A 14,027-nucleotide genomic window follows, 5' to 3' on the forward strand; every position below is an offset into this window, starting at 1 on the left:
GTCACCATTCTAATATTTATTCTGTTCCTGTGTGTGTTTCTAAAGAAGCTGCCCCAAATTTGACTGCCATCCATGAAGCCAGAGCCACACCACATTCAGCATACTGACTCCGCCCATGGGAAGCACCACACAAGTACCTCCAGCCTGGGAAGTAGTCAGCTTGAGATGAGTGGTCACACAGGGCATGCCTGGCCAGTGGGAGGCGGTGACAGCGAAAGAGAAACTAAAACTTGGTAGCTGAAGAACCAGCTTCATCAGCTGCAGAGCCTTAGGATCGAGTTCACAGTGCCTGGTTTGAAAAGAAAAATGTTATCTAAGCACAATATTTTCTGCAGGCATTAAAGAATTTGTCCAGAACCATACAAGATTTGAGGGCAACTGTAAAATAGTTCATTGTGCAGTTGAGGATAACAGCTTATCAAGACTGTAGCCCACAGTGGAATATTTGGCAATTCCAGGACCATCTGCAGTCAAGTTCCAAGTGACTGAAATCTTGAGCCCAGTTATGGTATCTCTCCTGAATGCTCAGAGTGCAATACTGACATTGCATTCCAGTCTCCAAAGGCTATCTTGTGTGATTTCAAGAAGCTGGGCAATTCAATGCATGAAGAATTATCGCAGGGTTTCACTGCCTTCATTGCTGCCTTGAGGTCTGCTCACAGATCAGGTGAGTGAGGAACTGTCCAGAAATAGAAACATGATTAGAATGGACACAGAATGGCTGTTGCATCTCAATCCTACCTCTTCAGGTGATCTGCAGTAGATGTGCCAGAAAGTGAAGAACAACAGACAGCCACTGTAGCACGTGCAATCGAGTCAGTTGTGGGGTCTTCTAATGATCCAGCACAAGTAACTAGAGGGTCACCTCAATCACTTTGGGGAAAACCTAGAAGGAGCACTGGGTAGATTCACCATATGTAGTCATCCAAATCTCTACAAAGAAAAAATGCCTCGCGTGTTGGTCATTGTATCATACATATGCAGAAAACTACTGCTACATTGGGTGAATGGAGCACTTGCTGCCTGCAAAAGTGATTCTGGTGGAATCTCCTCTGAACTTTAGTGTAATAAAACATCTCAAGGCAACATCGTCATAGGAACGTCATGAAATAAAACTTGATACCAAACCACTTAAGGAGACATAAGAATAGATGCCCAAAACCTTGGTTAAAGAGCTAAGGTTTTGAGGCACATCTTAAAGGAGGAGAATGAGGTAGAGAAGTGGAGAGGTTTAGGGAGGGAATTCCAGAGTTTAGGCATTAGCAGCTGCCATTAGTACAGCAATTAAAACTGCAGATTCACAAGAGGGCAGAATTGGGGGAGTGCAGATATCTAAGAGGGTTGTAGGGCTGGAGGACTTCACAGAAATAGGGAAGGACAAGACCGTGAAGGGATTTGGAAACAAGGAAAATTTTAACATCATAGCATTGCCAGGCCACGAACTAATGTAGATTAGCAAGCGCAGGGCAATGGGGGATCTGGACTTAGAGTGAGTTAGGATACGGGCAGCAGAGTTTTGGTTGAGCTCGAGCTTATGTAACATGGAAGATGCAAGGCTGGCAAAGAGAGCACCGCAATATTCAAGCCTAGAAGTAAGAAAGGAGTGGTTAAAGGTTTCAGCAGCAGATAATCTGAGGCAGGAGTGGAGTCGGGCAATGTTATGGAGCTGGAAGTAAGCGTGTCTGCATCTTGCGTTGTTTCACAGGTGAAAGGCTTTCTTCCTCCAACTTGCTTCATTCTGATGCTTCTTTGGATGACAAAGTTGCTGAGCATACAAAAGACTTTGATGATCTTGAAGACCCGAGCCAGATTGTATTGTAGCCTGTTCAGGCCTCAGAAGCATATTTGATATTGCTCCTGATGCCTGCATTATATCTTCACTGAGCTACTGGTTGCAGCTATCTCAATAGTGTCAAGATATGGGGATGCAGATGGTGCCTCGATCGCCTAGAAGCCAATCAGTCTGTCTTTCTTCTCATTTCAATAATCCTAGCACAATACATTGCCTTAATATGAAGATATCATGATTGCTGCCTGAGCAGCACATAATTCCCCACATTATTCCACTAATTAAGCCAAAGACTTTGGAGAATCCAGCTATCCTGTGAAAATGACAGAAACTGCTCATGAAAGTGAAAAATTGCATTAGTCGTCTGCCTGGTACATCTGCGAGATGCAAACAGATTGGTATTGCTGATACTTGGAATGAGCCATCTCCATAGGAGTCCAGGGGTGTGCTAGTCATAGCCATGATTGAGAGTGCCATCTCTGCGGTGGAGATTGGCTGAAAATCAGATTTTGAGACACCTTTATCACCATTTCACCAGTGAAACAGAGCCTGAAAGGCAAGCTTCTTTTAGCATTCAAAGTGGTTATATGTCTTAAGATTAACTTGCAGGTTGAGTCGGTAGTTAGGAAGGCAAATGCAATGTTGGCATTTATTTCGAGAGGACTAGAAAATAAAAGCAGGGATGTGCTGCTGAGGCTTTATAAAGCTCTGGTCAGACCACATTTAGAATTTTGTGAGCAATGAAGGATGTGCTGGCCCTGGAGAGGGTCCCGAGGAGGTTCACGAGAATGATCCCAGGAATGAAAGGCTTAATATATGAGGAACGTTTGAGGACTCTGGGTCTATACTCGATGGAGTTTAGAAGGATGAGGGGGGATCTGATTGAAACTTACAGAATACTTAAAGGCCTGGATAGAGTGGACATGGGGAAGATGTTTCCATTAGTAGGAGAGATTAGTAGAACCCGAGGGCACAGCCTCAGAGTAAAGGGAAGACCTTTTAGAACAGAGATGAGGAGAAACTTCTTTGGCCAGAGAGTGGTGAATCTATGGAATTCATTGCCACAGAAGGCTGAGGAGGCCAGGTCATTGAGTGTATTTAAGACCGAGATAGATAGGTTCTTGATTAGTAAGGGGATCAAAGGTTACGGGGAGAAGGCAGGAGAATGGGGTTGAGAAACTTATAAGCCATGATTGAATGGCGGAGCAGACTCGATGGGCCAAATGGCCTAATTTCTGCTCCTCTGTCTTATGGTCTTATGGTCTTATGGCCTTTGGTAGGAGCAGATGCAGGCAGTCCACTTCAGGTTCATTCTGATCTGACCATAGACTTCAGTCCTGCCACGTCCCGTCATGAATGGTGGTGGACAATTAAACAACTCACTGGAGGGGAGGCTCCACATATATCCCCATCCTCAATGATGGGGGAGCCCAGTACATCAGTGCAAAAGATAAGGCTGAAGCCTTTGCTACAATCTTCAGCCAGAAGTGCCGAGTGAATGATCCATCTCGGCCTCCTCCGGGGGTCCCCAGCATCACAGATGCCAGTTTTCAGCCAATTCAATTCACTCCATGTGAAAACAAGAAATGGCTGAAGGCACTGGATACTGCAAAGGCTAGAGGCACTGACAATATTCCGGCAATAATACTGAAGACTTGTGCCCCAGAACATGCCACATGCCTAGCCAAGCTGTTCCAGTACAGCTACAACACTGGCATCTACCTGGCTATGTGGAAAATTGCCCAGGTATGTCCTGTACACAAAAAGCAGGACAAATCCAACCTGGCCAATTACCACCCCATCAGTCTACTCTCGATCATCAGTAACGTAATGGAAGGGGTCATCAACAATGCTATGAAGTGGCACTTGCTTAGCAATAACCTACTCACTGACGCTTAGTTTGGGTACCGCCAGGGCTACTCAGCTCCTGATCTCATTACAGCCTTAGTTCAAACATAGACAAATGAGCTGAACCCCCGAGGTGAAGTGAGGTGAAGGCTTGACATCAAGGCAGCATTTGACAGAGTGTGGCATCAAGGAGCCCTAGCAAAACTGAAGTCAATGGGAATCAGGAGGAAAACTCTCCACTGGTTGGAGTCATACCTAGCACAAAGGAAGATGGTTGTGGTTGTTTGGAGATCAGTCATCTCATTTCCAGGACATCATTGCATGAGTTCCTCAGGGTAGTGCCCTAGGCCCAACCATCTTCAGCTGCTTCATCAATGACCTTCCTTCCATCATAAGGTCAGAAGTGGGGATGTTCACTGATGATTGCACAATGTTCAGCACCATTCGCAACTCCTCAGATACTGAAGCAGTCCATGTTCAAATGCAGCAAGACCTGGACAATATCCCAGCTTGGGCTGACAAGTGACAAGAAACATTCATGCCACACAAGTGCCAGGCAACAGCCATCTCAAACAAGGGAGAATCTAACCATCGCCCTTTGATATTCAATGGCATTACCATCACTGAATTCCCCACTATCAACATCCTGGGGGTTACCATTGACCAGAAACTGAACTGGACTAGCTATATAAATACTATGGCTCCAAGAGCAGGTCCAAGGCTCTGAATCTTGCAGCAAGTAACTCACTTCCTCACTCCCAAAGCCTGTCCACCACCTACAAGGCACCAGTCAGGAGTGTGATGGGATGCTCTCCGCTTGCCTGGATGAGTGCAGCTCCCACAACACTTGAAGAAGCTCAACACCATCCAGGAAAAAGCAGTCCGCTTGATTGGCACCCCATCCACAAACATTCATTCCCTCCACCACCGATGCACAGTGGCAGCAGTGTGTACCATCTACAAGATGCACTGCAGAAACTCACCAAGGCTTCTTAAACAGCACCTTCCAAACCCACAGCTGCTATCATCCAAGAGGACAAGGGCAGCAGACACACGGGAACACCACCATGTGGAAGTTCCCCTCCAAGCCGCTCACCATCCCGACTTGGAAATATATCGCTGTTCCTTCACTGTTGCTGGTTCAAAATCCTGGAACTCCCTCCCTAATGACATAGTAGGTGTACTTTCACCATGTGGACTGCAGTGGTCAAGAAGGCAGCTCACCATCACCTTCTCAAGGGTAATTAGGGATCGGCAATAAATGCTGGCCCAGCCAGCAATGCCCACATCCCACGAATGAATAAAAATAAGTCATTCTCTTCCTCACCCTCCAAATGGCAGAAATTAGTGGAATGCCCAAGGAAATGTCTATTTTCAAAATTATTATTATTGAATCAAAAATGTGACATTCAAGAACTCTTGAGGCAAAGGCCTTTCTCCTTTCTTGAACAGAGGGTTTTTGTAACTCTCCGATCTGTATATTCCTTATTTCCAAAGAATTATAGAAAATTGTTTCGTATCTGTACTATGTCATCTTCCCCAGTATTTTCAACATAATGTGAAAGGCTACAGGCAAGTAATTGCTGTGCCTAGACTTACCCAATGCAACTACTTTATCAATCATGCTTTGTATCACCATCTTCTTTGTCTCCTTCTATTTAGTTTCTAGCAATGCCCGCCTTGCGCAAATGTCCACCATCCAATTACTAGCATGCATCATTTTGATTTGACATCATGATGTATTTAAACTATTCTGATGCTAAATAATGTGTTTTCACTGACAGTACTGTTCAGCATTGTGTAACCGACTGTCACATCAATGACTGACACACCAACATCTTTATCCAAGATCTGCTGGGTTTACGTTATGATAAAAGTGGTTTGAGGCCATTGTGAGATGAATGGTGGCAGTAAGCTCTGATATGGCTTTGAATGGATATTGTTTAGCATTAGGTACTTCTGCTTGTCACCTTATATTGCTATCAGCATGTTACTGTTAAAAAGTCAAGTAAGGTAGTAACAGTCAGCATGAATTCTAGCTCTCTACATTATTCTATTTTTTTGTTTTCTACCATTTTGTTCCTTGTTTCATTCCCACTTTTCCTGAAAGTCAAGACCCATACTGGATTGCAACTCTATGGCTTGAAGCCACCTCCAATCCTTTTGCCTAAGTGGCCATTCTCCATTTGTGAGCCTGGGCAACAAGTGTCAGCAGGATATCCATTATGAGATGCATGATATGACCTTGCCCTCATCTGAATTGAATTTCCATCAAGATTCACAGCATAATCAAAATCACAGTTCAGATTATTCCCCCCAAGACGTTTGTCCTGTGTTCGTGGCTAGTTGGCTGTTTTCGTAGCACCGAGTCTCATTGGGTCGGACATGTATGTCCATTTATGGGATTTTTATAGAATACCGCACTGAATTTCTACAATTAACCCCCAATTGCTCACTAGTTAAGGCATGGGAAGTCCACCAAGCTCCCCTCCCTCCTCATTTTTGAAGACGGAAACTCTCATTGTACCAATGCATTCAGGATAAAACCACTTAGATTTATTACAAAGCAAAAACAGAAATACCTGGAAAAACTCAGCAGGTCTGGCAGCATCAGCGAAGAAGAGCAAAGTTGACGTTTTGAGTCCTCATGACCCTTCAACAGAACTCAATTCTGAACTTAGATTTATTTACTGGTTAAATGAAAGCAAAAGATATTTTGCAAGATACTAAGCACCACCATATTTAAAAAAACATTGAATCTGGAATCAGATCTCAAGGGGTTAACATCAAAATTTCTGAAACGTTGGTTCTTACAGGATTTGTTAAGATTCAGATCTGTTGGATGAAACAGCTATGGGGTTAATCTCTTTGTATACTTTTAGGACGAGATGTACATAGGTAACTTAAATTCCAGTTTAGTCGTTCAAAATCTTGACCAGAGTTAGAGCCTGATCTCTGACTTGTGCCAATGGACATCCTTATGTTTCAGCCATTTGTTTTCAAGTAAACAAACAAGCTGGGAGTTTAACACATCTTAAATGTTGCGAGGTAAGGTATTAATGCCTGGATATTTGCCATCTTCAATATACAATGCCCCTAGATGGAATTTTGCCTCGATAATGGATTACCCTAATGGTTCAGTATTCAAAATGAATAGAGTTGTTCTACTCCATTGTCTGTCAATCTGCATATATTAACATTTCAAATAAACTGTTCCAGCTACCAGAACAACTTTGACTTAATTGGTTTCTCAATAAAGCCACTCGATGTATTTCCATAGACAAAGCATCATCTGTGGCCCTCCACATTGTATATGGGTGAAAAAGTACATCTTTCATTTTAATTCTTTTAAAAGGGGCATGAAGAGCTGACATAAAAAAATCTCTGCATGACAATCAGGAGCAAGAACTTTGAATGATATTTTCTCTTCCTTAGCCAAGGAACATTGAGGTCAATCGTAGCCGTTACTACTATCCCAGTGGAGATCCACTAGTTCAACACAGATAGTGAGTTGAACCTGGAACCCTCCTGGACTATATAGGTCAATTTCTCATTGTTTCAGAAGCGGGGCCATCAAGGGACCTCTTCTTTCTCTGTTTTCTTATATTTAAAAATTAAACTATACTGTTCTGATATATCAACTCCTAATAAAAAGCTAGCAGCCTCTTTATACATGGTAATGGATCCCATTAACTCTGCTCTGTCATTTATAATTAATGCTGTTTAAGTATCATGTGATCGCAGGCCCAGCTCTGGACAAAACTGTTCTTTTAACGTGCATTGCAGACAGTTCTTGTGCATGAGAGGCGACCTCAGAGGATCAGGTTTCCACCTCATTTAAAATGCACGGCTGAGACCTTGGCTAACAACAAAACCTCCTTTGTTAACTTAAAAAAAAATCCCTGAAGATATGAACAAAGAGCTGGAATTCAAAATGTTAAATGATTTAAATGTTATTTAATGAACATGCCTTAGGTATAGATGTTAAAACACCCATAATGAAGGAAACTATTTTGACAATTGCTATGCCTGTTGGTATCACAGTTTGGTTTATAAGGCTATGTGAAGCAGATGGTTTACTGTGCGTTAGTTGCAACTTTGCATTTCATATCCTGTTTCCATCTTTGCAGTCCACTTGTGATTGTGATTTCCATTTCTAACATCATCCCCCCCACCGCCCCCCCACCACCTATGCCCATTACCAGGCTCTACTAGTGCTGTCTGCGGTCATTGATGTGAACAAATCTCTGCCCTCCTTGCCCTCCATCATCTCTCCCCCGCCAACTTATTCTCTGCTATCGTTTGACTTTCTCCCCTTAGTTTCCTTTATACTCTACATTTTCTGTCCTCATGACTTGACTGGATTTTCTGCAAACATGAAAATGTATTGAACAACCTCACAGAATAGAGTTGGTGTGATGACAACTTTGTCAATGGCTCAGCTTGAGTAGAGCACATCCAATTATGGGCTAGTTACAGTGACCGATTGATTATGGCCTAGATAGTAAGATTTCTGATTGACTGTTCACAAATATCTAAAAGAAAACTAGTTCCTGCACAATGCAGTTTTAAAATACAGTTCCATAATTTTCCACTTCCAATGATATAGACACTTTGGGAAAAATGTTTAACTTTGCTAAGGACATAAAACAGGAAGTAGCCAATGATAAAGCCCACCTAGTTTTGCTTTTCATTGATGTCAACAACAAAACATCAGAGCTCAATCTTGTTTTGGACTCGGTTAAAAACCAGCCATTTACAGGGATAAGTTACTTGAATCTGGATATAGCCAATAAAGTGGAATAATGCTTTCTACTGATGGGTGAATGCAAATACAATCCAGAAAGAAGAGCCAAAGGTCTCACCTCAATACTGAACTATGTTGCATAGTATCTAGTGAACTGGGGAAATGAGAGGATAATCTAATGATAAAAGACATTCAGCTGGAGTATTGCATCCAGTTCTGCATGCCGCACTTTAGGAAGGATGTGAAGGCATTGAATAGAATGCAGAAAAGATTCACGAGAGTGGTTCCAGGGATGATGAATCTCTGGTATGAATGTAGGTTGGAGAAGTTGGAACTATTTTTCTTGGGGAGACAAAGTTTGAGAGGAGATTTGATAGAGATATCCAAAATCATGAAAGGCCTGGACAGAATATATAGGGAGAAACTGTTCCCACTCATGTAAGGATTGAGAACTAGAGGGTTAAGCTCTGGAATGCACTGCCTGAGCGTGTGGCGGAGGCAGATTCAATTGAGGCATTCAAAAAGGTATTAGGCTGTTATCTGAAAAGGAAGAAAGGAAGAAGGGTTAAGGAGAGAAGGTGGGAGAATGGCACTAAGTGAATTGTTCAGTTGAAGAGCTGGTGCAGACACAATGGGCTGAATGGCCTCCTTCTGCACTGTAACAATTCTGTGATTTTGTGATCTATTTATTCAGAATTAACTAATTGTGGAGTTCCTGCTTGTATAAAATTTCATTTTCCCCCATTCTTATTGTAAATTATTTTGGCTCTCATATCTTAGTTGCTGTTCATGGGCAAACCTCAATTCTTCATGTATCCAATTATGTACATTCCAGCCTTGAGGTCTAGTTAAGCCATCGTAAGTGATAATGAGCAGCAAACCCTGCCTGGTAAATCATTGTTTTTAAGCCACTGTTATTTATCCTACACCGTGTCGCTTGCCAACACAAGATGGCGGTTGGTGCATGCAAACCTACTGATGTCATTCCACTGCACCCAGACTGCCAGTATCAGCCTACACATAGGCAATTAAGGGCTGCATGGTGTGGTGACGTCAGGAGGATCGTGCATGCATGTATTTCAAAATCCGGCGCTTCCTGGGGAATGTATCAGTAGGCACGAGGCGTGTGTTGAGCAGTATTTATGGGGTCCCCATCTGTTCCTCCAAATCCCTACCCCCTCCCTTCTCTCCCTGGGCAAACAAATTAATGTTTGCTTATGTTATGGATATTGTGATAAAGTGCATGCCACCATATGTTTTTTCCAGGCTTTATGGATGGCAGACAGTGTACAGTTTTCACAGTGAAACTCAACGATTTACTATCATTCTTTGTTCCACAGGCAACTCTGCAATTATTCCTTGCAAAAACACACTTTTTTCAAGCTAACTAGCTATATGAATTCTGGTTACAAGCATCTGTGATTCATTTCAGCATCCTGGTATCCATGACAGAGAGAGTGTAGTCTAATGTCTTAAACCTGGATCTTTCCTTTTTGTGTGTTATAATTTAAATAACCCACAATGGATTAGTACAAATTAATAGAGTTTCACATTTCTTTCCGAGTGCCTGTTAAAAGGATGCTGCCACCCAGCTGTGATGATTTCAGCAGCAGCATCTTTGGTCCTGGCCACTACCGACTCAGGCGCTCCAAATGACGTCACAGAGCAACACGCTCAAACTGCTCATGCTCGGAGCATCACGACGTTTTCAGGAAACACAGATTTTATCCAATGCCTCCATTGGTCTCTCTCCCAGCCTTTGAAAATGGTGGAGCATCACATCAGGCTTTGCCTTATGTTAAAATTATTAAGCAAATTTGTTAAATAGATAATAAACAAGCAAATAATGCAATAATGATTATTACAATCATATGTGCACAATAGAAAGTATATTATCTAACTACTCAGTGTCACTCTGTAATGCTAAACTGTTCTTCTATAAATGGCTTTTCTATATACCCAGTACTTTTCTTTCTTGTAATCAGATATGTTATCTTTTCCTGAGAAGATTCTAATCTGTTTAATTCATTGAACTCAGCTTGTAAAACAGAGCCTGCCATTTATATACCCTTTCACCACTTCTCATGGTTTGTTTGGATTTTCTTGATTGACACTCACAACTCAAAAATAATTGTCTATCATATCTTTATCTGAATAAATCACACAGTCTGTTCTTCAGCAAGGAATCTACCAAAACCCAAAACCAAGGTCTGTTGATTGTCCACTGGAGCTATAGCAGTCAACAGGTAGAACCCCGAAGGAATCTGCAAATTGCTACCAATTGAGCTAAACTTACATATAAATTTGCTTTGCTTAATGAATAATAATCAGTATGGCTGCACAGTGAATAGACTTTGCTTGAAGAAAGAAATTGGTAGAGTTATACAATGAGTAACCCTTAGCTTGTTTAATAAACCAGGCTGGGCGTAAGTTTAGGGCCCAGTTGCAGTGGGCGCGGGGCCGTAAAATGCAACGAGCCATTCAAAAGTTCATTGACTCAAGCGGGACTGGAAGACCCCGCTGGCGGGAGGGACCGTAAAATTCCACCCCCAGCTCTACACTGTTACAGAGTGAGTAATCCTTGAATAAAGAGGAATGTTGCACAGTGAGATGGTGAGTAAAGCTTTGTCTATCTAGTTGAATAAACCAGAATTCTATTGATTAATGTATATAATGTTATTGGAAATTATTTTTTAAAAAATAGAGGTTTAGTCTGTGTGTGTGTTAATTGGATTAAAGCCAGTTAGTCTGGATGCTTTGATGTATAGTAGCTTTGAGATGTAAACAGTGAGGTAGAGGGTACATTTGCATTTAGTTGAATAGAACATTCGAGAGTGGGAGTGAAATCTTGCACCTAGCTAGGAGACACCAAGCAATGTTTATATTACTAATAAAATTGGTACTATGAAAGGGGTTCAAAGGGCCTGGTGATACAATGAGAATTTACATTCAAGGAGAAAGGCTGGGTATAACATAAAGGAGTTTGTGTGTGTAGGCAGAGGCATGTAATATCTAAGCAGCTATAAGCCTACAATTGTCTGCAAAGGAACCAAATTGAAAGGAATCTCATTTTGAATTTGTAAGGTGAAAAGTGCTTTGCCTGGTGTTTGTTTAAGTGTATTGGTTACTGTTGCCTTAATGGAAATTAATTTGGGAATTTGTTAAAAAGTTATAGTAGTAGTAAGTAGTAGCCATGTGTATGTGTTTAATTTGTTGTAAATTAATAAATGTTTCATTTCGTTTGATATAAAAGCCTCCCGAGAACTGGGGGTCTTATTCCTGAATGTAGAGCTGGAACTTAAAACAAACCAGTTGAAAACATAGGCTATGACAGTTGTTTAAAATTTCCCTCTGGGATTTTAAATAACTCAGCCTTTATCAACTACGGTGTCATAACAAGTGAGTAAACCTTTCCTAGGCGAAAACAGCAACTTCATGTAACTGCACAGCAAGTAACTCTCACTCTGTTAAACAAGCACCAATTCTGTATTATTATACAGAATAAAGCCTTTAACCTGCAAACAAACAGGAAGCCCATACAATTACACCAGAATTGGGATCATATATCTCAAATTTCTCCTGCCCTGCTCACTCTCTTCTGCTGGGGATCTCTGCCCTCTTTAATGGATTGTCACCAAATTGCTTGAAGGTAAAACAAGAGCCAGTGACACCTGGAGCAGTTTTGCACAACCTAAACAGTGCAAATATCAACATATAGCAGGAGGGTAATCTAATTCTAACTAACCTTAACATCATCAGTACACCCCTGACTGTCTCACTGAGGTAAGCAGGATTGTCTGTGGTTAGCAGTGGAGCTGATACCATGATAAGATGAAGATTTGACAGTTCAGGGTGTTGTATTGAATTGGAATCGTTATATTAGTGCCAAGCCCTGGAAGGCTGAGGAAACAGAAAGCAATTTTGTTTATTATCCAATGTCAGATTTTTCAGTGTACAACAACAATAAGCAAAGGCTGTTAAAAAGGGCAAAAGGGATCCTTGTCTTTATAGATAGAGGCATAGAGTACAAAAGCAAGGATGTTATGCTAAACTTTTATAAAAACACTAGTTAGGCTCCCATTGGGGTATTGTAGTCAATTCTCGATACCACACTTTAGGAAGAATGTCGAGGGCTTAGAGAAGGTGCAGAGGAGATTTACTAGAATGATGCAAGGGATGAAATACTTCAATTACATAGAGAGACTAGAGAAACTGGGGTTGATCTCCTTTAAGCAGAGAAGGTTAAGGGAGGATTTGATAGAAACATTCAAAATCATGAAGAGCTTTGATCAAATAGTTGAGGAGAAACTGTTTCCAGTTGCAGAAGGGTTGACAACCAAAGGACACAGGTTGAAAGTGATTGACAAAAGAAACCAGAGGCAACATAGAGTTGTAGGGCCAGATTTTCACTACTGAGGTAGATAGCTTGAGTCAAGAAATTTCCCCTCTCGGCAAAACTATCTTGGTAGAATGGGCTCCATCAGGCATGGGGCAGGACAGGATAGAGTCAGACCCACCGCCCCTGGAAGCAGATGGGAGGCAGCCACAGGGGCAGCCGAGTGACAAGGCAGGCCTTTTAACCAGTCCACCTTGTTTCTCTAGGATAAAAACAAAAAAACTACTGCGGATGCTGGAAATCTCTAGGACTTTATCCCAATTGTTTAATTAAATTCTAGGCCCTCTAGGCATTACCCATCACACCCCATCACCCATCCATCCACTTCCCAAGCCCCATGCCAACTCATGCCCCCACATAACCCAATGGCCCCTTTTGGTCTCCATGTAAACTCAATGCCAACTCACCCACCACCCTTGATCCTTACACCCCCCATGCCAACTCACTAGTGTCCCATTGGCAGATCTCAAGAACCATGTTGAGATGAGATAAAGTAAAGGTCTAATTATCTGTTACAGTCTTCAATATATTTGAGAAAGCTCCCATTCATGAAAGCCCATTCAAAATCTTTAGATTCCCCCAAGTGCTTAATCCCTTAAAAAAACAAACAAACATTTATTACCCCACATAACCCCACATCAAAGATACCCAATCCTTTAATAACTTATTTGAGCTGTCAATCAAACTGCGAACTTGGGACCCGACGCACTAAGATAATTATAGCTTGTGGAAAGCAACCAAGCATTCATAATGACATAATAATAGCCCTCGGGAAAATGTCGACAAACAGCTATTGTAAGTACTGGAAGAGTTTTTTTTAAAACTTTCATAAGTTATCATTAATTTATAAAGGACTGGGGATTTAAATAACCACATCATGATAATTCTACAGACCTTATCTGCTCTGCCCTATGCTGATTCTGCTCTAAAAATTTGTGATCCCACACTGCCGGTTAAGGCCTTTGTTACAACAAAAATGGGGTCTGTTTGAACTCAGCACTGAGTTTAAATGGCCCTGCTGAGTTCAGGTTTCCATCATGTGTGTGTCGTGTCCTGCCCCTCTTCTCCTACTGGCAAAAATGGAACCTGCCAGAAATGAGGGCAGGACTTCCGCATCCAGGTCCCGTCATTTTTAAAAGTTCACAGAGTCTTCACGACTCTGTGACATCCAGGCCAAAGAATCATTATGACAAAAAGGAGCCCATTCAGCCCATCGAATCCCTGCCATTATAATAAGACATAAATGA

Source organism: Cetorhinus maximus, chromosome 12 (genome assembly GCF_964194155.1).
Source record: "Cetorhinus maximus chromosome 12, sCetMax3.hap1.1, whole genome shotgun sequence".
Taxonomy (NCBI): domain Eukaryota; kingdom Metazoa; phylum Chordata; class Chondrichthyes; order Lamniformes; family Cetorhinidae; genus Cetorhinus; species Cetorhinus maximus.